This window comes from Mauremys mutica, chromosome 12, assembly GCF_020497125.1.
Source record: "Mauremys mutica isolate MM-2020 ecotype Southern chromosome 12, ASM2049712v1, whole genome shotgun sequence".
NCBI classification, from domain to species: Eukaryota; Metazoa; Chordata; order Testudines; family Geoemydidae; genus Mauremys; species Mauremys mutica.
In genome coordinates, this window is record NC_059083.1 from 81702685 (window position 1) to 81723829 (window position 21145).

Here is a 21145-nt window from a genome sequence, read left to right on the forward strand (position 1 = left end):
ATCTCATCAAAAAAAGTGTAATGTTTGTAAAGTGCTTTGGGGTCCTCTGACTCAGGCCTGGTCTACAGTAAGGAGATAAGTCAACTTAAGTTATGCTAGTTACATTATGAAACTTAAGCTGACAAAGCTTAGATCGACTTAGAGCAGTATCTACAGTGCGCTAGGTCGACATAGTTTCCACCTCGCAGGGAGATGGAGTACTGAAGTCGACAGGAGAGCACTCTGCCATCGACTTATCGTGTCTTCGCTACTGCATCGATTTAGCCAGTAGTGAAGACAAGCCCTATGTGATATGGAAGTACAAAGCATTATTATTCTTGCTACTTTCAGTGGTGCCAGCACAATATGTTTATGATGTGGATGGTCAGAGAGGTGTTCTCAAATGCTACGGGATACACAAGCCTCTGTGTTACACAGAAAGGCTTATTGGCTACATAGTTGGATGAGGCAGATTGATCAGAGATGTAGAATAATGTATTGTCAGATGAGTGGCCACGTAGCCCATTGACTGTGTGGCTAGGGGAAGAGATGACTGAGTAGTAGCTTGTTGAGCAAAGAAGCCGAGAGAGAGAGAGTACCTACAATGCAGGTGTGTGGATGATGAGATGAACAGATGGAGAGATTTACGCATTAGGCAGACACAGCCATGTCCATTGATAGATTGTGCTAGTCTGGAGCTGCACTCTTGCTCTCCACCACACGTAACAGAAATCCATTTTGCCATGTGGATGGGCCCTGTGGTATTTCAGGGCTCCACCCACAGCCAGCCCAAAACAACACACAAATTGACTGCCACCAGTAATTCCTGACCATACACAGGTAGGTTTATAATCCCACCTCAGTTTTATCACAACCAATTTAAAACACCAATTGCTGTTTCTCCTTCTTTCCAAAAGAATTTAATCAGTTTACCAAAAAATAACAAATAAAAATCAATTAATTTGATTCTAAGCAAGTTTTCTCAGTTAGATTTGTGATTATAGTTTAAAGCTTGCCCTGTGGAATTTTTAGTGGTTCTGGTAGAATCTCACTGCTTCTAAATAGCTGACACCAGTAACCCTGTAAATTAGCAGATGGTGGAGGGAAATTTCCTGGCTTCGTGCTTTTGTTTTTATGGTTTGATTTGATGATAGAGTTTTTGGGTCAAAACCAGGAATTCCTTAATTGACAGAGTGGGTTTGCCCCAATTCAGCTATTGTATAAGACTGAATTGCACATACGCTGGTGTCTGAGCGATATTGTATATGTGGTCATGTATGGGCATGTGTGAGTAGTGGCTTTTCAGCTGGGTGTGGATACAGACATATCTCCATGTAGTTGTGTGTGTGGGAGGTGGTGGAATCTCCTTCCTTAGAGGTTTTTAAGGTCAGGCTTGACAAAGCCCTGGCTGGGATGATTTAGTTGGGTTTGATCCTGCTTTGAGCAGGGGGTTGGACTAGATGACCTCCTGAGGTCCCTTCCAACCCTGAGATTCTATGATTCTATGAATGTCCCTTGACGGTGTGCAAGTGTATTTCAGGGTGTGGCTGTTCAACAGGGGCACTGTGTGGCTAAGGAGCAGGAGGTTGTCTGTGTAGGGTGAGAGAGAGGTGCATGTAGCATGAACAATGCCCTGCAGAATGGAATATTGATGGAACTGCGTACAGTTAAGTCTTGGCCTGGGTTGGTTCTTTAGAAAATGACTGTTCTGTAGGAGGCGGATGGGGTTGGAGATCCATCACAGCAGCAGAGCAGGCTTTAGTTGGGGGCTCCCACGATGGGGACGTTCAGAAGGTGGTGTAGGCTGCCACCAGATGGGCTGATTATATCGTGCTCTGGATTTTGCTGATTCTTACTCGAATGGAGGGATTCTGCTCCCTTACTCTTGGCAGATTCAAATAAGTTGCCCCCATCAGCTCCTCCTGGCCTTTTCTGTGTAACCCCCGTTCGTGAACTTTGATTCAGGAGTGAAACCAAAACAACACTGTGAAATGCCCCTAGATTATAACTAAGTGTCCTGACGGAGAGGGAGTTTGTTACTCACCATCAGCCATCCATTATATTGTGAGATAATGATCAATGGCTTGAGTCTCCTTGTGTCTGTCGTCTTTGCACCTGGGCAAAGGGAGTGTAAGAGACTGCCAAATCCGAATGGGATTGGATGTCCATGCCCTCGGAAGGCATGTGGTAGGAGACTACCAGGCCGAGGAACCTACCAATTGATGAACATATTCAATTGTGAATTCACAGCAATAGGAGAATATGGGGTAATCTCTGCAATCAATCATGCTAGCTGTGTTATAGCTTCTGTACATTAGTCCATTTGAAAGGCCATTCCCCCCAGTCTCAAGCCAGCACTGACTGAGCACCAGCTGCTACTGTTTAATCCCTTGTAACTTTGAACAAACAGTTCTTGAAATAGTGAGTGAGGCAGTGAAGTAGGTTCCCAGGAACTGTCCCTGCTGCAGCCATTGGAACAGGTGGCAGGAGCCTGTGCAAAGCTGAGCTGCAAGTTGTCCTCCTCATGCACCCTGTTTCCTTTGGGGGCTCCCTGTTATTTTTGCATGTGACACTGTGAGCCAGGCGTTTTATTACAATGAATGTTTTGTCGAAATGAAACTACTGTGCAAATGCCTTAGTTCCCCAAACCATGCTACTTGTATGTGCTGCCTCCATTCCCCTGCAGGTGCCCAGCACCCCCTGAGACAGGAAAACCAGAACAAGCCCACTCTGCAGAGGAGACAGGACACCGTGGAGCCCAGCTTCATGATGGCTCGTTCCACCTGCACCAAAGGGAGATACAGGGGGCAATGCAGAGGGAAGGTCAGGGCTGGTGCTTGTCCTCCTGTCTACAGGGCTGGGGAGAACAAGAGCTTGAGAAGCTATTGCAGTCCTGAGAGTTCTGGGAGTAACTCCCAACCTCTGCTTTCCAGTGAGCTTGCTCTTTGTTACCCAGCTTTAAGGATCAGTTTGCCTGAAACAGATGACTGATTACTCCCCCTAGATCAAAAAGCAAAACAGTTGCTTGACCTTCTAGTCCTTTGCTCTGGCCACCACACCCTGCTTAGTATATTTCTTTTGCTGTTGCTGAGACCAGAAATCAAGCGTTTCTCAGTATTGCACTCAAACGCCTCACAGTGCTGTAGGGGGTACTTGTTACAAGAGTTTTTTCTGAGTTCTTGCTCCTTCTTGATATCTCCATAACATACTTTTTAGAAGAGCTGCCTTCCTGAAAAATGTTCTGAATAAAGGTTCCTGAGGATAGCAAACATTAAAACCTTTTCATCATAATCTAATAAAGATATCAATTATAGAGAACACATGTTTTTATTATAGTCCCATGACAAGTCTAGCTAGACTGTAGCGCATACTGTAATTTATAATTTAGCTGTCTTTAAACCTGGGAAAGGAGGGGACAGGCCTCTGCTGCTTCTGTGAACCACATGCACCCCATTGTAACCTTTGGATTGAACTCCACAAGTCACTAACCACAGGTTTTTTACTTAGGTGCCTACATTAATTTATTATATACATTTGAGTGAGTCATATACATAGAGATTTGAAGATGTTATTTAGATCCAAGATACAAACAGGCATAATTGCAATTAGAGAAAAATGAATAGAAATACAGATATAAGAATAAATGTAGCAAAGCAACCAACTGCAAAGTAACCCTCTCTGAATCATGCATACTCTCAATTCTATGGAGACCATTAGAAGTTAAAATAGTAAACCAGTAAGTGGAGGAGGCACCATAAGTGGGTTTGGCGACCTGGTTTCCAGCATCCTGTCATCTCAATCTCCCCTGCTAAGGACTGGTCTTGATCAGGGGTCGGCAACCTTTCAGAAGTGCTGTGCCGAGTCTTCATTTATTCACGCTAATTTAAGGTTTCGTGTGCCAGTAATACATTTTACGTTTGTAGAAGGTCTCTTTCTCTAAGTCTATAATATATAACTAAACTATTGTTGTATGTAAAGTAAATAAGGTTTTTAAAATGCTTAAAAAGCTTCATTCAAAATTGAATGAAAATGCAGAGCCCCCCCGGACTAGTGGCCAGGACCCGAGCAGTGTAAGTGCCACTGAAAATCAGCTTGCGTGCCGCCTTTGGCACTCCTGCCATAGGTTGCCTACCCCTGGTCTTGATCACCTTTTATAACCTTATTGTCCTTACTCCCCACTAGTATTCAGGACCATCTGTGAGCTGGTCTCAGCCTTTTGCCCGTGTTTGTTATTCTGGGAGACCCTCGTTGGGATTCTGTCTGTTATCGTAAGCTGTTTGTGTCAACACATCTCCCAGTGGTTTTGGTACCTGACTGCGGTTTTGCTCCATGATTACAATTGCAAAGAGACAAAGGCCCCTAATCTCTGTAATTTCAAGCATAAATTGTTCTTTTGCAGTTTGCTGGTTGATCACAAGATACATGTTGCTAAATCGTATAAGCCTAGCTCAAGCACTTATGCTGACTATGTAAGCCAGGGGTAGGCAACCTATGGCACGCATGCCAAAGGCGGTACACGAGCTGACTTTCAGTGGCACTCACACTGCCCGGGTCCTGGCTACTGGTCCGGGGGCCTCTGCATTTTAATTTAATTTTAAATGAAGCTTCTTAAACATTTTAAAAACCTTTTTTACTTTGCATACAACAATAGTTTAGTTATATATTATAGACTTATAGAAAGAGACCTTCTAAAAATGTTAAAATGTGTGACTGGCACGCAAAACCTTAAATTAGAGTGAATAAATGAAGACTCAGCAAAGCACTTCTGAAAAGTTGCCGACCCCTGATGTAAGCCGTATGCTGGTTAGGCCTTATGCGAACTGCTAGGCTCTGTTAGGCCCCAGACTTGCTGCAAAGCCTATTTCCACTATTGATACACTTTAGTCTTCCCTGCTTGCATTTCAGCTTTAATAACAGCATCTTAGCTTTCCCTGCCATTGAGATTGTAGTTTAAACATCAGCATAAACCTTCCAAGATCAGGTCAGGGTCAAGGGTCAACACTAGGATGTCATGACTGAAATAGGCCTGGTCTACACCGTGGGGGGATCAATCTAAGATACGCAACTTCAGCTACAAGAATAGCATAGCTGAAGTCGACGTATCTTTGATCAAATTCAAATCACTTACTTCGCGTCCTCACGGCGCTGGATCGACGGCTGCGGCTCCCCCGTCGACTTTGCTTCCGCCGCTCACACTGCTGGAGTTCCACAGTTGACGGGAGAGTGATCGGGGATCAATTTTTCGCATCTACACTACACGTGATAAATCGATCGATCGCTACCCGCCAATCCGGTGGGTAGTGTAGACGTACCCATAGTTATGGCCCCTCCTTGCAGCCGTTAAGGCAGCACTAGCAGAATCAAGGCCACCTAGCCCAACTGGCACGGTCTGAATCGCCTCTGTGCCTTCTCATTGCAGGCTTCAGGCAAGGGCACACGCCTGTCTTCTGCCCCAGAGCAGCCCCATGCAGTGGTGCAGCTGTGGAGGCCCAAGGGGGAGCAGAATCAGGCCATTAATGTAAGTACGTTAAAGTACACTAGAATCCTTTAGATGCCAAGTTCTCTGGGCAGGGATCATGTCTTCCCATGTTTGGGCTGTGCCCGCCTCAAGGGGACCCTGCTCTGGATTGAGGCCCCTTCATGCTGTTGAAATACAACTATTGACTAATCCTAACATATCAAGTATCAGAGGGGGTAGCCGTGTTAGTGTGGATCTGTAAAAGCAGCAAAGAGTCCTGTGGTACCTTATAGACTAACAGACGTATTGGAGCATGAGCTTTCGTGGGTGAATACATGATGCATGCATCCGACGAAGTGGGTATTCACCCATGAAAGCTCATGCTCCAATACGTCTGTTAGTCTATAAGGTGCCACAGGACTCTTTAATCCTACCATGACAGTGATGGCACTGCAGCCACACAACCCTCACTGTCCCATTGTTTTCTGAGGGGCTGTGGGCTGGCAGGGAAGGAACCTCCTAGTTAAGGGGGATGGAGCCCTCACTGCTGGCGTTAACTACCAGCCCTGCTGCAGCATGGAGACACTTCCCTCTGAAAAGAGCAATCTGCACCTTTTGATTTTGCTTTCAAAGGCTTTTGGGAAAGGGAACATTTTGCAGTAAACGTGAAGCCTCTGACAGGAGCTGCAGAAGTGGCACTGAACTGGGCTGAACTTGGTCAGGGTTTCCAGTCTAGTCCATTTTCTAGCCTAGTCTCTCCCCCTGCCCTGCCCTTTGCCTCTCCTGTTCTTCCCTCTGCCTCCCCCACCCATTTCTGCTCAGAGTGGGGAATTGTTGCTGGAAGGAGATTCAGGAGGCGGGCTAGGAATAAACCCAGGGCTACATTCAACCCCCCCATGACCAGGGCAGTCGACATGGCTCACACCCTCCCCACCCCCATGCTCTGCCTATCGCTTACTTACCCCGGTGTGTGATGTTGATGGTATTAGCCTGGCTTCCTGCTTTTGCTGTATACCGTTTAGCATAAAGCTAACATTTCTTTTATTGCAAAGGGAAAAAATTCATGTCTCCCCACCCAGCAGAAACCCAAATACAAATGCATTTCTCTCAAAGTGCAGTCATTGGAAAAAACCAAGAGCCGTTCGTCAGGCCGACTGAGATCAGAGGAGCCGCATTCGCTCTGACAAACAGCAAAGGCTTATGTTTTATTCACCAGGCCTGAAAAATACCTTCCCGAAGAGGGGACCATAAATAAACCGGAGTGATGAATATTACACAGGATAAAACTGATAAAGCAAGGCCCCTAAACATGAGAGATGCACAATGAGGTTAGGAAAGCACATGGTTTTCATTACAGCTAATCCTGCGTGACAAGCTGGTGAGGACAGAGGAGAAGTGGGAGAGGGGAAGTCAGCCCCAGAGACATTTTCCGTCCCCCTAATGAAAGGTGCGGGAGTGGGAGTTTACTATGCATGTTGCATTCCACTGCACTGTCACTGCTGCAGTTTTGCCTATGTACATTTATGTGTTTCAGTACAATGCACTCCGTTTATAAGAATCACTGATAAAACCGCATATAGTGATCAAAGCCACTGGGACAAAATCATTTCTATACCTAACCTATACTCTGCTTGTAAGAATCAACCGCTTATAAGAACCAAATAATCCAGAATGGATGTGGTTCTTATCAAAGGAGTGCACTGTACATCCCAAATGTGGCTGGCCAGGTTCAATGAGCAGATGGGGCCTTGCCAGTCAGTTTGTTTTAACAGAGTAGGTGGATTGCTGATTCCTTTGGCCTCTTAGCTTCAGCCTGAGACATAATTTGCTATGTCAGGGCTCAGTCAGAGACATGCTCATGTGACAGGCTTGTTGGCTGCTTAGCATGCAAGCTGGGGAGCAAACCTGGGTTCTTCCTGGGCCAGTATAATTTACACCCCCTGTCCTGTCATGTATTAGTGACATGAACTTGGATTCAGGGAGCCACTTAGGTACATCCTGTTCTGCATCACCTCTGAAATAGCCAGCAGAGTCACTGACACACCAAGGACCTGGATGCGAAGGTTTGCATTGATGTGGCTTGTGCACTGAGGGCCCTGAGCCTAGCGAGGGCTGAGTTTTGGAGGCTCCCAGGATGGGAGAGGACAAAAGGACAGGATGGACATGGTCCTGTGAGATTTCCATCCCCCATCGGACTTCCAGGGTAGGCTGGAGATCTTGCAGGATTGGGAGCCATAAAGTCTCACAAGATTTGCAACAAGATTTGGAGCCATGATAGAAGCCCTGTGCTCAGGGATACCCACTTTCTGTGTGCTGGTTTCCAGCACTTAACCCACTCTCCCTCAGCCTTGCTGCAGGCTATGCTCGTCACCGCTTTGGTGCTGGGAAGGAATTTTTCCCCATGCCTCCAGCTTGGCCGAGGCTGGTTGGGTTTTTTGCCTTCTTCGTAGCGAAATCTAGGGACTGGGTTTTGGGCAACAGGAGGGTTGGGGTTGTCCACCTTCCAGAGGCACAGTTTGGACCTAGGTGAAAGTCATTTAGTTGTGTCCACTTTGGCAGGTGCCCAGTGTAGGAACTTGCTGATTTAGGCTCCAGATCAAAAACGGTAACATAGAGGGCATCCCAAGAGCATCTCCTTACGAGTTGGGGGCATCGTGTCTTACCCCCGGGGGTATATGCCAACCAGGGGCTGTGACACTACTCTGGGGGATCCACCCCATAAATGCACTTAATGGTGGAGCTAGCAGGGATTCGAGGTCCCCCCTCCCCTCAACCCCCCAAAAGGGGAAGGATCCTAGCTAGCAAATGAGGCATCCAGAGACACACCCCCTCCCAGTGCAATGGTTGGCTTCACCTGCGTGGGAGCCCCCAAGAACTGGCAAAATGGGCTGAGAGTGACTGCACTGGACTGTCCCCTGATGGGAAACGAGGATGTAATTTGACTAATAAAATTGCAGCCTGGTTAAAGCCCCCCCCATGTGACCTGCCTCTTTCTGTGCAGTGAGCACACCAAAGGGATGATCCAGGTAGGGTGGCCACTCATGTATTCCCAAAATACTGGAGATTCTAACACTTCTGGAATGGCATGGGCCTGCTTCTGCCAGCGTGTCCTCAGACCCAGAGGGAGGCGCCATTTATAAGAGCGTGCCGTCCTGCCCCCGCTGGTGTGACTTTGGATGTGCCGCATGGGGGCAGGGTGGCACGCTCTTAAAAATGGCACCCCTCCATGTGGGGTGACCTCACACACAGTAGGGGGGCACCATTTTGAGGATCTCGCCACTTCGCCGCCACCCGCCTGACTTTGTGTGCAAGGTCACGCCAAGAGAGGTGGAGCGGCATGCTCTTCAAAGTGGCACCCCTTTTCTGAACCAGACAAAACCGCGTACAGATGGGGGACAAATCCAGGGAGAGCAGGAGTGTCTGGTGGAATGCCAAATGAGTGGCCTGCTTACATCCAGGCCTTTGGCATGTAAACGACTCCCCCAGGTATCCACAGAGAGAGATGCTAGAGAGGTGTAAATTACACCTTCTTCTAGGTTGTCTCTTCACTGCCCAATTAACTGGAGTGGCTGCACTTGTTAACTCCTCTGAGTTCATTTAGCTGCAGTCAGAGCAGCCACACTGCAAAAGAACAGGAGCTACACACAGTGATGTGCTGGCCTCGAACTAAGCTTAGAGCCTCTGAGGGGCCTGCCAGCTCCACTTAAAAGCACCACCAGGCTTGAGTTCAGGCTATGATGTGTGGACGGGACTTGAGTTAAGGGCAATGCTCGAATTATAACGCTGTTTAGCTATGTGATGAAGACTAACCTACTGATCTGGCCCTTAATCCCTCATGTGCTTACATGTCAACCCAGCTGAGGGCCTGATTCTACCCCCAGCTGGATATAGGTTACTCCCATTGTAGCAAATGGGTGATACTTTACCTAGGTTTTCTCTGGCTCTTTTGCCCTTAGTCCAGGTGTTTCACTGGCATGAATGAATTTATCCTCTGAGTGCCAATCAGGCCGGGAAATACTATCTCTATTATACAGGTGGCAAATGGAGGCACAGAGAGCACTGATAGTGCAGAGAAATGAGCCCGGATCCCTTGAGTCCCAGGCCAGCACTGTCCTTGCCTATGTCCTAAGGGTGGAGGGGAAGGGGACCAAGAGGCCTTTGAAACTGCTTCTGGTGTCAGTTGAAGCCGGGGTTTAGCAGAAGCGTCGCAGTATCGGGGAAAAGCAGATGGAGGCGCTAAGGGAATGCAGATGCAGTTTGTGACTCTGATTCCATGGGGCAAAATGATAGTGGCCCTTTGAGCACCATAACAACAGCACCAGTGTCTTTTATGATGGCCTAAAAGCCCCAGCTTTCATAATTCCTGGAGTGCCATGTTACCTCAGCAGGTCTCCAGCTGGGGTGCATATGGTGTAAGCATGCGCTCCAAGCCCTGTTTGACTGCATTCTGTTCTCTGCATCTTTATCGCTTTGGCTGTAGGTTGGAGGTTTATGTATGTGTCCGCACATGTGAGTGCATAGTGCATGCATTCTCTCAGTGATCTCTCAACTATCCATCTCATAGTTCCCCCTGAGGGACAGCTTTGTTGCTGGGAGCAGTGCAAGTTGTTTGTTTCCAAGGCTGCGATGCTGCTGTGCTGTGAATCAGCTTGGAACAAGTCTGAGGAGCGTGTGTAAGGTCAAATTCTCCCTTCAGTTACAACTCTGCAGGCCTGTGTCAGTCAGTGGGAGTGTTAGGGTGCTTCAAGCATCTGAGGAGGGGAGCATGGGGGGAAGCTACTGGGAGCCTGGAAGAGGGGGTGCAGGCTGATACCTGAATAAAAGGATCTTTCTGCTTTTGCGTTTCAGACAAACCTCCTCAGATGTTGTTTTAGAAACAGCTAACAGAAGCCAGAGGCTGGGAGTGTGATGAGAGGCTATGTCCAGGGCATGATGCTCTCTGGGGCAGTATTCAATTAATGAAATCTGCCCTTTGCAAGCCCACTCCTCACTGGCCTTTTGCAGGGGGCTGATATGCATGGTGGTTGTTTAATACAGATGTTCTCATCTGATTTATTGTTCATTCAGGCATCCACGCCACCATAAAATACCATAAGCCCTTGCTTGTCATGATTGTGTGTAGTAGGTCAGCTCTGGGTCAGACAACATCTGGAGGAGTTGTAGTAGTATTTATTAACTGTATTACCATCACACCTAGGAGACCTAGTCATACAATCATAGAACCCTAGGGTTAGAAGGGACCACAAGGGTCATCTAGTCTAACCCCCTGCCAAGATGCAGGGTTTGTTATGTCTAAACCACTCAAGACAGATGGGTATCCAGCCTCCTTTGGAAAACCTCCAGCGAAGGAGCTTCCACGACTTCCCTAGGCAGCCTGTTCCATTGTCCCATTGTTCTTCCAGTTAGGTAGTTTTTCCTGAGATTTAATCTAAATCTGCTGTGCTGCAGTTTGAATCTTGTCCTGCCCTCAGTGGCAAGAGAGAACAACTTTTCTCCATCTTTTTTTATGGCAGCCTTTCAAGTATTTGAAGTCTGCTATCATGTCCCCCCTTAATCTCCTCTTTTCCCATACTAAACGTACCCAGTTCCTTCAGCTTGCTCAGATGGCTGCATTCCATCCCTCTGATCATCCTCTGGAGCCTTTCCAGTTTCTCTATATCCTTTCTATACATTGGTGACCAAAACCGAACACAGTACTCTTGCTGAGGCCTAACCAGTGCTGAGTAGAGCGGTACTATCATCTCGTGTGACTTGCACGCTCTGCTTCTGTTAATGCAGCCTAAAATTGCATTTGCGGGGGGGGGGGGGTTGGGTTGTTTTTTGTTTTTTTGTTGTTTGGTTGTTTTTTTGCAACAGCATCATGGGTGGCTCATGTTGAAGTTGTGATCCACCCTAACTCCCAGATCCTTCTCAGCAGTATTGTTGCCAAGCCAGTTATCCCCCATTCCGTATTTGTGCATTTGGTTTTTCTTCCCAAAGTGACATTTGTCTTTGTTGAATTTCACCTTGTTGTTTATAGCCCAGTTCTCCAATTTATCAAGATCTCTTTGAATTTTAGCTCTATCCTCCAAAGTGTTGACAACCGCTTCTCCCCCCAGCTTTGTGTCATCTGCTAATTGGATCAGTATGCTCCCTATTCCTACATCCAGGTCATTAATAAAGATGTTAAACAACACTGGACCCAGAACAGATCCCTGTGGAACCTCACCTGAGACCTCCCTCCAATCTGACATCATTATGTTAATAGTTACTCTTCGTTTGTGGGTGTTTAACCAATTATGTATCCACTTACTGGTAGTTCTGTTGAGCCTGCATTTCTCCAACTTACTTATCAGAATGTCATGTGGGACTGTGTCTAAAGTCTTGCTGAAATCCAGGTATGTTATGTCCACTGCATTCTGTAGTCATGGACCAGGACCCATTGTGCTACGTGCTGAACGAATGTAGAACAAAGATGGTCCCTGCCCCAAAGAGCTTCCAGTCTAGGTGTAAGACAAGACAGCAGGTGAATACTGACAGATGAGGGAGTACCAGGAGACAATGAGCTAGTGATAGTCACAGCTGGGAGTTGGTGTGTTCCTTTTTGTAGTGCTGGTTGTGTTTTAGGATCTAATGTAAGCCTCACAAAGTGAGACAAGTGCAACGACTTAAAGGGGGAAGCAATTTGGCCAGAGACACAAGGTCATACACAGCAAGTCAAACTTCACCTTTGGCAGCAGAACCAAATCCATTTCCCAACTGGGTGTGGATTTTACCACCCTGTGACGCTGTGTCCATCTGGGGCTTCTGCTTCCACTGAACTTGTGCTGCAGCCCATGGTAGCCTACTCTAGAGTGTTTTCTTTACCTGTTCTCACACTGTGTCCCACCTAACCAGCAGCAGGATAAATGCTGCCCACCACAATCCTTGTGAGGAAGGGAGGCACATTGCTCCTTTCCCCTCTTCCTCCTCCTGTCTCCCCCCATGTGAGAATAAGACTGTAAATAGCCCTGCAGAATCCCGCACAACTGGTTAGTGGCCCCTTGTTATGTGCCTTGGGACTAGTGATGTTACTTTTGGTGACTAGTACATCTGGGGTGGGGGTGGGGAGGGATTCTGTTAAAGTCTGCAAAAGCACAGTCTAAATAGAGAGTAAATGCTTAATAAATAAAACTCTCACCTGATAACAAGTGGCATATGAGAGAGGCATTGTGATAGATCTTAATGCAGTTCTGGCAATGCCATTTCACAGAATCATTACTTCATCTCCGCACAATCTCTCTGAAATTCCACAAAATCCAGTAATAGAAGTGTCACAAACCTTTCCCTGCCTAATAAATATTCACCCCTTGGTGCAGCACCACGGTCAGTTACACACCCCACAATCACACTCATTGCTCCCATCATTACATGCAATAACTGGAAAGAGCAAAAACAAGTGCCAGGTCTCTTTATGAATTTATGTGTGAAAAATCTCTGGCTCTGCGTAAACAGAATTAACTCCTAGGTAGACCTCCCCTCCTTCAAATGCCCGTGAGGAGTTAATAGCCAAAGACAGAATATTTGTCAGCATCACCTCTGGGAAGGGACACTGAGGTTTGCTTCCAGATACTGAGAACAGAAGCCAGTATGGGAGGAGTAGGAATTTTCCATGGACATGGAAGGGATTCAACCCAGGGGGAAGGGAGGTTAATAAGCCAGTCCTTGGAGACATGGTTTCCACTGCAAATGGGACTTGGAACAGACATAGGCCTTTCTGAAAGTGCTGGAGCAAGAGGAAAGCTGCATTTCCTCTGTTACAGTGTTCCCCAGGCTGCGAAATGAGGTGTCCACAGACTGTCTAGCCCTCAGCAGGTCTCTTTCAGCAGGAAGGATGCTCTTGTGGTTAAGGCTCTGTGTGGGGCTCAGTAGTTCTGGGTTCCATTCCCTTCTGTGCTGTGTGAAACTGGGCAAGGCATTTAACCTCTCGGCACCTCGCTTGCACATCAGTAAAATGGAGGTGGTAACCCTTCCTCCCAACCGTTGTCTGTCATGTCAATTTACATTGTAAACTTTGGGGTGCCAGGAATGTCTTCTCTGTGCAGGGCCGGCTCTAGGTTTTTTGCCGCCCCAAGCAAAAAAAATGTTGGCTGCCCCCCATCCCAGCCCTGGGCTCCTCGCCGCACCCCCCTGGTGCCCCAGCCCTGGTCGCTCCCCCCTTCCCCCCCACCATTGCCACACACCCACACACACCTCCTGCCGCCCCAGCCCTGGGCTCTCCCCCACCACACACACCTGCACCCTCTTTCCGCCGCAGCCCTGGGTCACTGGTAACTCACTCCCAGGGCAGGTCATTCAGCAGGAATTTTAGATGTGCACAGAACACAGACAGGATTGGTTCCCATATGGTTACAGAGCTGCAGTAAAGTGGAACAATTTTCAGCTTGTGTGATTGGAGGATATCTGGATGCATATTATAAGACTGTCCTCCATACATGAGGAAAAGTTGAGGTGCCTTTATTATTCTTTTGTTCCACTCTTTCTTTCTATGGGGAATTTGCCAATGCAATATCACTGTCTTCCTTTTAAACAAACAAGCAAACAAAAAGGCAGTGGCTGTTGAAAATAGCAATTCCAGTCCTAATAACCACTGGGAAGCATTTCTTGCTCAATTTTATCCTACTTTTTCTACAGCAAGTTACAGTGGTTCCGTATATTTGATTTGGGAGAAATGAAGTAACAGCTGCCCAAAATGAGCACTCCTGAATTTTGAGGTGCTCAGATTTGGAAGGCGGGTTGGGGGCTGTGGCTCCGTGGGGAACACGGCAGCATGTATGCAGCAGCGTGTCTGGTGCTGTGCTGAGCCAGACACGCTGGTCTGAGTGGCACGGTAAGAGCGCTGGGGGGTTGGAGAAGAGGTAGGGGGTTCCAGGGGGGCGTTGGATGGGGCAGAGGTTATGGGGGGCAATCAGGGGCAGGGAGAAGGGGGGATTAGATGGGTCAGGGGTTTGGGGGGGCAGTCGGGACAGGCAGCGGCTGGATAGGCATGGGAGTCCCAGGGGTTTGTCAGGGGACAAGTGGGGGGTGGGGTCCTAGGGGGGAAGTTGGGGGGGGTCTCAGAATGGGGCATTTGGGGACAAGGAGAAGGGAGGCTTAGATAGGGGGTGGGGTCCCAAGAGGCAGTTAGGGGCAGGGGTCCTGGGAGGGGTGATCAGGGGACAAGGACCAGCGGCGCTTAGATAGGGGGTGGGTTCCTGGGGGGCAGTTAGGGGCAGGGGTCCCGGGAGGGGTGATCAGGGGACAGGGAGCAAGGGGGGTTGGATGGGTTGGGGTTTCTGTGGGGGGCAGTCGGAGGGAGTGGATGGTGGCAGGGTGGGGCTACCCTCCCTCCCCGTGGAGTGTCCTATTTTTTGAATGTTAAAATATGGTCTCCCTCCCCTTCACAGTGCAGCTCTCCATTCACAGCAGGCTGCAGCATGAGGTCTCAGCTACCTCACTCCCTCCCCCTACCTTTCTTGTTGGTAGTGGCCAAGGGAATGCTGGGAAATGTAGTTCTTTCCCTGCTCCAGGGCTGGCTCTATAGGCAGGGAGCTAACCAAGGAACTACAGCTCCCGGGGCCCCCTGTTGGTTCTCAGCTCCCATGCTGGATCCTTGCCGCCCCTGCAAATGGGCTGCCCTAAGCACCTGCTTGCTTTGCTAGTGCCTAGAGCCGCCCAGTCTCTGTGTCTGTGCACAGCTAGTGTCAGGCTCTGGTTCCTGGCAGTCAGTCCTGGTGGTTAGTGCGATGGTTGAAGCCAGCCAGAGGGTCAAGACTGGGCTGAAGGCAGTGCTGAAACTGGAGTCAAGGGACAGGCTGTGGGTGAGAACTTTGGTCAGAATCCATAGACAAGCCAACTCAGTATTGTAGTCAGAATCCAGACGCAGGCCAACAATTGAAGCCGGTTTGGAGTCAGTTCCGAGGTCTGGGGTCAGGAGACGGATGCAGGACTGGTGCATGGTTGGAGTAGGGCACATACCAGGCTGGAACAAGGCTAAGGCAAGGCTGGGGCAGGAGCAGGAGCGGGAACCGGATCAATGGTAGGCTGGAAGGCTAGGGAGTCTGTTACACTGAGCAGCAGTGGAAGGGTTCCTGGCCGAGTAGTGCTGTTGCACAGACTAACTTGCAGGTCGGGGGGGCGGGGGTGGAGTGTCAGTGAAATACCTGTTCCTGGGGGGTCATCTGACCTGGGCCTTGCTCAGGGATAGACTGCTGCAGCAGCCTGCCTGAGTGATGAGTCCCTGCAGGCTCTGTTGGAAGGGTAAGTCATGGCAGCCCAGTGAGCCGCCCTGGTCTGGCTACAGGTTTGCCTCACAGCTAGGCTGTTACTATAATACACCTAATAAACTAAGGCACAGTTAGCCCAACCACAGTGTTTTAGGAGGCCTAGGGCATGCATTATGACTGAAGTGCACTAGCAGAGCTATCCAGAGCAGGCCTGCACAACATGCGGCCCACGGAGGCTCACTGTGCGGCCCGCGGGGGGATTCTAAATCCCGCACACACGGTGCTCTGTGGGCAGCCCAGAGCCCTTTGAATCCCAGCTGTGGCTGGGATTTAAAGAGCTCAGGGCTCCCCACCGCTGCAGGCAGCCCAGAGCCCTTTGAATCTCACCCCGGCTCTGGCGGCCGGGCTGGGGCTGGGATTTAAAGGGCTCGGGCTCCCCTCAGCAGCAGGAGCTCTGGGCCCTCTAAATCCCTGCCCCAGCCCCGCAAAGCTCAGGTTCCCCCGGCCACTTCAGCTGGGAGCCCCTGGTTGATTTAAAATAAAGTATCACCTCCCCACCCCCAACCTTCCTTTTTGGCCCTCACCGCTTTACAAGTTGTGCAGGCCTGATCCAGAGGGTAGTATCCAGGACTGGAATAGTGCGGCTTGCATTGATGGCATTGGTAGACCTGTGGAAGGGGACAGAGTGCACAGCCAGAGGCGGCAGGCCTGGTTCAGCGTATTTGGCTGCATCCCTGCTTTGTGTGTGAGGTTCACACAGCACTTGCATTGTGCCAGATTCCCATCATTTTATCGGTCTTTAACTTTCCTGAACATTCGTCTTTCCTCTTCATCCAATTTAAGAGAAATAAAAAGAAGGCTCCTTGGGAAAGAACTGCAGGGCACATCTTTGAAGGGTCCTCCATGTCTCTGAACAGCAGAGCACGAACAATGCAAGAAGCAGCTCATTCACAACCAGCCCATTCAAAGGCTGCAGCAGGTTTCCACTCTGTAATCCTGGGCTTGGCGAATTCTTTGTGAACAGTGTGCAAACTTCCCTGTGAAAAGATCTTTTTCTCTTTTCACCTGAAAACAAGGGTGGATCACACAGCGGGGCGGGATGGAATGTCCTCTGCAGTGCAGGAGGCAAGAGCCTTGCAATATGAGCACTTATCTTTTTAGTACACTATGTAATTGCTGCCTGACAGTGTAATCAACTGTTAAAACACTAAAGCTCAGGAGAATTCAACATTGTTGTTCAATATGTATCTCCCCCCACCTGCTCACCACCCTAGGCTCTGTTACTCACCCAGATGCAGACCTGGGCCTGCTGCTGAGGCTGAGTGCAGCCTTTGGGAAGGCTGGTGGAACTGGACTGTGTGTCCACTGCCTGTATTCACCAGTCTCTCCAGTAAAGAGCCCCTGGAGGTTGGAGCTGTGGAGGAAGTACGGAGCAAGCCTAGAGCAGGCTGAATTCTCCATCCTTTCCCATTGATATCAGTCTCTTAATATGAGAGCAAGGGAGATACAGACTCTCACTTCTGAAAATGCGTATATCCATGGACTACTCTGTCCCTCCAGCCCAGGGAGCTGTGTGGGTATTCTGGGAGAATATTTCCATCTGCATTACTAGCCAGACTGCCTATGTGGCCTCCTCCGGAGGAGGAGTGTTGCCAAGACACAAGGGCTAGGGTCTGGCCTCCAGAATTCCCAAGGACATGGGTGAGGAGCTTTGTACATGGAAATCTGGCTTCTGGCTTGGAGAGTTAAATTTGCTGCTGTTTTCCCATCTTCGCTGCTATAGCCGGGACATGTTCCTCCCTCCCAGCCCGATAATGCAATCTTCTTCCTTCATTAATGCATCAGCACCTTCCTCGCTGGTTGTGTCACCTGCACAAAGTGCCTGCTCACCAACAAGTCAGCAAACAGAAATTCTGGGGTTGCTTCCTAATCTAGGTCTCTTGCAAGGTGGTGGTGTGCACAGCTTTCCTCCTCCTTAGAGAAGGCATCCTGATGGCTGTCAGCCTAGGAGATGGAGACATCTCCATCAGTGCACATCTCGGTACCTAAGGCTTCTGCCTTTCCTCATTGTGACTTTGGAGCAGAAAGTGAAAGCAACGTGTGCTGGAGCTAGCTGGAGTCTCCCACCGGTTAGCCACCTGTAGCTACTGACAGAAAGGAGTTCTGGGAAGGGATTCTGCCCAGGCCAGCTCCAGCAATAGCTTTGATGGAGGATGAAGATCTTGCAAACCCTTTCTTATGTGACCCTTAGAATCTTTATGTCCATGCACGTGGTGACCTCAGATGCATGTTCTCATGCAAAGAGGCATATTTGCACATGCATGCATGTGCATCCACATCAGGATTTGATGCTTTGAGAAGAGATGGAGAGCACAGTCTGAGAGTTCCCTGAGTCTACCTGACATTAGCCACCTGATGGACTGTCTGGAGATGCCCTCTGCCTGTCTGACTCTAGCTGGGAGTTGCAGACAAATCCCAGCCTTGAGGAGCCTTCCTCCTATCTGGCATCAGCACAGACTACAGGAGTCCTCTCCTCAGACACCTGGTGCAGCGTGTGCAGGGCACTCCTGCCATGGACTGCAGGGCCCCAAGCAAATGCATTGTGCTTCCTGTTGCCCACCCCACATGCCCCAGCTGCTTTGCCAGGGAAGCCTGCATGCGGGAGATTCAGCCTGTTGCGGAGCGCCGGGCTCGGCTGTGACTCTGAGCGATTCTCGCTCACTCTTTCTTAAGTAATGATTTGTCTTTATTTTTTTTTCTCTCTTGGGTAAAACTAATGGCCCTGGCTGACATGACAGGGTGTATTGATTGGAGAGCGTAAATTAAGCAGTGCTCCGTCTCGGGAACAATGAGAACGAAGGTGGCGTGCTGGGTGAGAGCCGCGCAGGCGAATGCCAACCCCGCCAGGTACCGCGCGCCAGGTGACATCATTCTCTGTAAAGAGCTTTTCAGCCCCTTCTCCGGCGCTGGTGATGGACAAGCCTAATTATGGCTGCAGCCATGATCTGCTGTCTCCCATTTACTGCCATTGTGAAGCCTCTCTGGGGACTCAGCCTCCCTGATGTGGTTACAGTTTTACTCCCTCTGGCCTTTCTTTCCCCCCCTCCCCCCCCGCATTGACTCAGCTGCACAACTTGACCCCCTGTAACTGGCTTTTATCTCCTTTGTCCCTCTTGACTTCCCCACCCCCCTCTAAGCCCGTAGATTCATCACCAAACTCCTTGCAGGTAGTTGTCGATGGGCCAATCTCTGCACTGCTGAGCCACAAACAGAAAATAAAATCAGGCCATGGCTACACTTGCAAATTTGCAGTGCTGCAGCAGGGTGTGAAAACACACCCTCTCCAGCGCTGCAAATTGCGGCGCTGCAAAGCGCCAGTGTGGTCAAAGCCCCAGCGCTGGGAGCGCGGCTCCCAGCGCTGTCCGTTATTCCCCACAGGGAGGTGGAGTATGGACAGCGCTGGGAGAGCTCTCTCCCAGCGCTGGCGCTTTGACTACACTTAGCGCTTCAAAGCGCTGCCGTGGCAGCGCTTTGAAGTGCAAGTGTAGCCATAGCCTCAAAGTGATAAGCGTGGCTTCTTTGCCCAACACCCCAGGTTACACAGTGGGAACACAGCATTGGTGCCGGCCCACATGCATGGAGCACCAGGGCCCCCCTGCCTGTCCCTGCAGCCAGCATGTGCTTTGCAGCCATTGAGGCTTCTCTGTGCCCTTGTGATCAGTTTGTAGATGAATCCCTTGCAAAAGTGCAAGGGAGTGGGTAGGACTAGTGCCGTCGGTGTGAATCTTTTCCCTACCACAACTCCATGTTACAACAGCAAAAGTTATACCCCCCCCCCCCCCCCCCCCCGGTCAGTGTGTCCATAAAGAAAGGAAAAATGGTCGCATCCCCCGGGCATGTCTGTGAGGGGACAGCAGAGCAGGATGGCGAAGCATGGGAAGTGCTGCGTTTGATGGGCCTTGGTAGAGCTGTATTAGGGAAGTACACACAGCAGCTGTCTGCACTACAAGTAAAAGGCAGTGTTGTCTGGTGGTTAGAATACTGAAGGGGCAGTCAGGAGGCTGGGCTGCCACTGAGATCTTTTGGTGAGCAGCTTGAAGCATCATGAGTGATGATCACTATGGATAGTGTCTGGAATGTCTCTGCCCTCATCTCTCTCTTCCCAACTGCTAAAATGCACTCACTACAGGGCTGGGATTTCCCCGGCCATGTTCTGTATGTGTCCAGAGGAGCCGGGTCACTCCAGCACTCAGCTCCTTGTGGAATTAGGGCAGGTAGGTAGTGCTATGGAGGAGTGTGCAGTGTGCTTTGCCACAGAGCCACCCTTAACTGTGGCGGTACTAGGCTTCCTGGAAGCCATATTTCCTCTTCACCCAAAGGCTGAGTAGGATGTGAGCTCCTGCCAAAGAGTGAGGGGGGAGGGGGGCAAAGGGGAAAGGCGCTGAGGAGAATGTCTCCAACTTTGGCCGTTGCAGTGAGGGGGTCAGCTTGCTCCCACTGCTGTCAAGATAAAATTGCCATTTATGGCAAACAAAGCAAGAGGTGGAGGGAAACTAGGCCCTGTCCCCTGAGCCAGGAGGGTGGTGAGCTGGGCGCCTCAGCCACCATGTGCAGCACAAGAGACACGCACAGCTCCCAGGTGTCACTTAGGGGTATGCTCCTGAAAGGACGGACCCTCCTGCTAAGGGACAGCTGGCTTGGTAACCTCAGGCACTGGGATGGCCTGATAGCACAAGGCCCAGTCAGCCACACGTAGGGGAGAGAAAGGGTCTCAGAAAAGCCCTTAGGCCAGGTTGTCGATGTGTAAGGAGTGCACACAAAGAGCCATGTCTCAAAAGCAAGTGGGGAGGAATGGGCTAAGCCTGCCCAACCCCTCTAGCCAGTGGCACACGTGTGCTGCAACCTCCCCATCCCCACTGCCCCTAGAAATAGCTAGCAACTCAATCCTTCTTTGAATCTACATTGCTGAATTTCCATAGACTAGCTTTCCTGGGATCCCAGGAGTGTGAGAGCATAAGAATGGCCACTCTGGGTCAGACCAATGGTCCATGTAGCCCAGTGTCCTGTCTCTGACAGTGGCTGGTGCCAGATGCTTCTGGGGGAGTGAACAGAACAGAGCAGGAGTGATCCACCCCATCTTCCTCTCTTGGCTTCTGGCAGTCAGGGTTTAGAGACATCCCAGGCATGTGGTGACATCCCCAACCATCTTGACTAATAGCCATCAATGGACCTGTCAACCATGAACTTAATCTAGTTCTTTTTGGAACCTAGTTATACTTTTAGCCTTAACAACATCCCCTAGCAAAGAGGACCACAGACTGACTGTGTGTTGTGTGAAGAAGTACTTCCTTATGTTTGTTTTTTTAAACTTGCTGCCTGTTAATTTCATCTGGTGACCCCTGGTTTTTGTATTGTGGGAAAGAGTAAATAACACTTCTTGATTCACTTTGTTCACGCCATTCATGATTTTATAGACCTCTGTCAT

General features: G+C 49.5%; 1 protein-coding gene across 30 annotated transcripts in view; it reads left to right on the forward strand.

The window, feature by feature from the left end:
- RBFOX3 (RNA binding fox-1 homolog 3) overlaps positions 1–21145 on the forward strand; it is a 352384-nt gene that overhangs the window by 176766 nt on the left and 154473 nt on the right. For 2 of the 30 annotated variants that reach the window (XM_044981528.1, XM_044981531.1), the window contains one exon: positions 5399–5497. The exons of the other annotated variants lie outside the window; for them this stretch is intronic. The gene's annotated coding sequence lies outside the window, so the exon portion shown is untranslated. The remainder of the gene's footprint in view (positions 1–5398; positions 5498–21145) is intronic. 30 annotated transcript variants of the gene reach the window in all.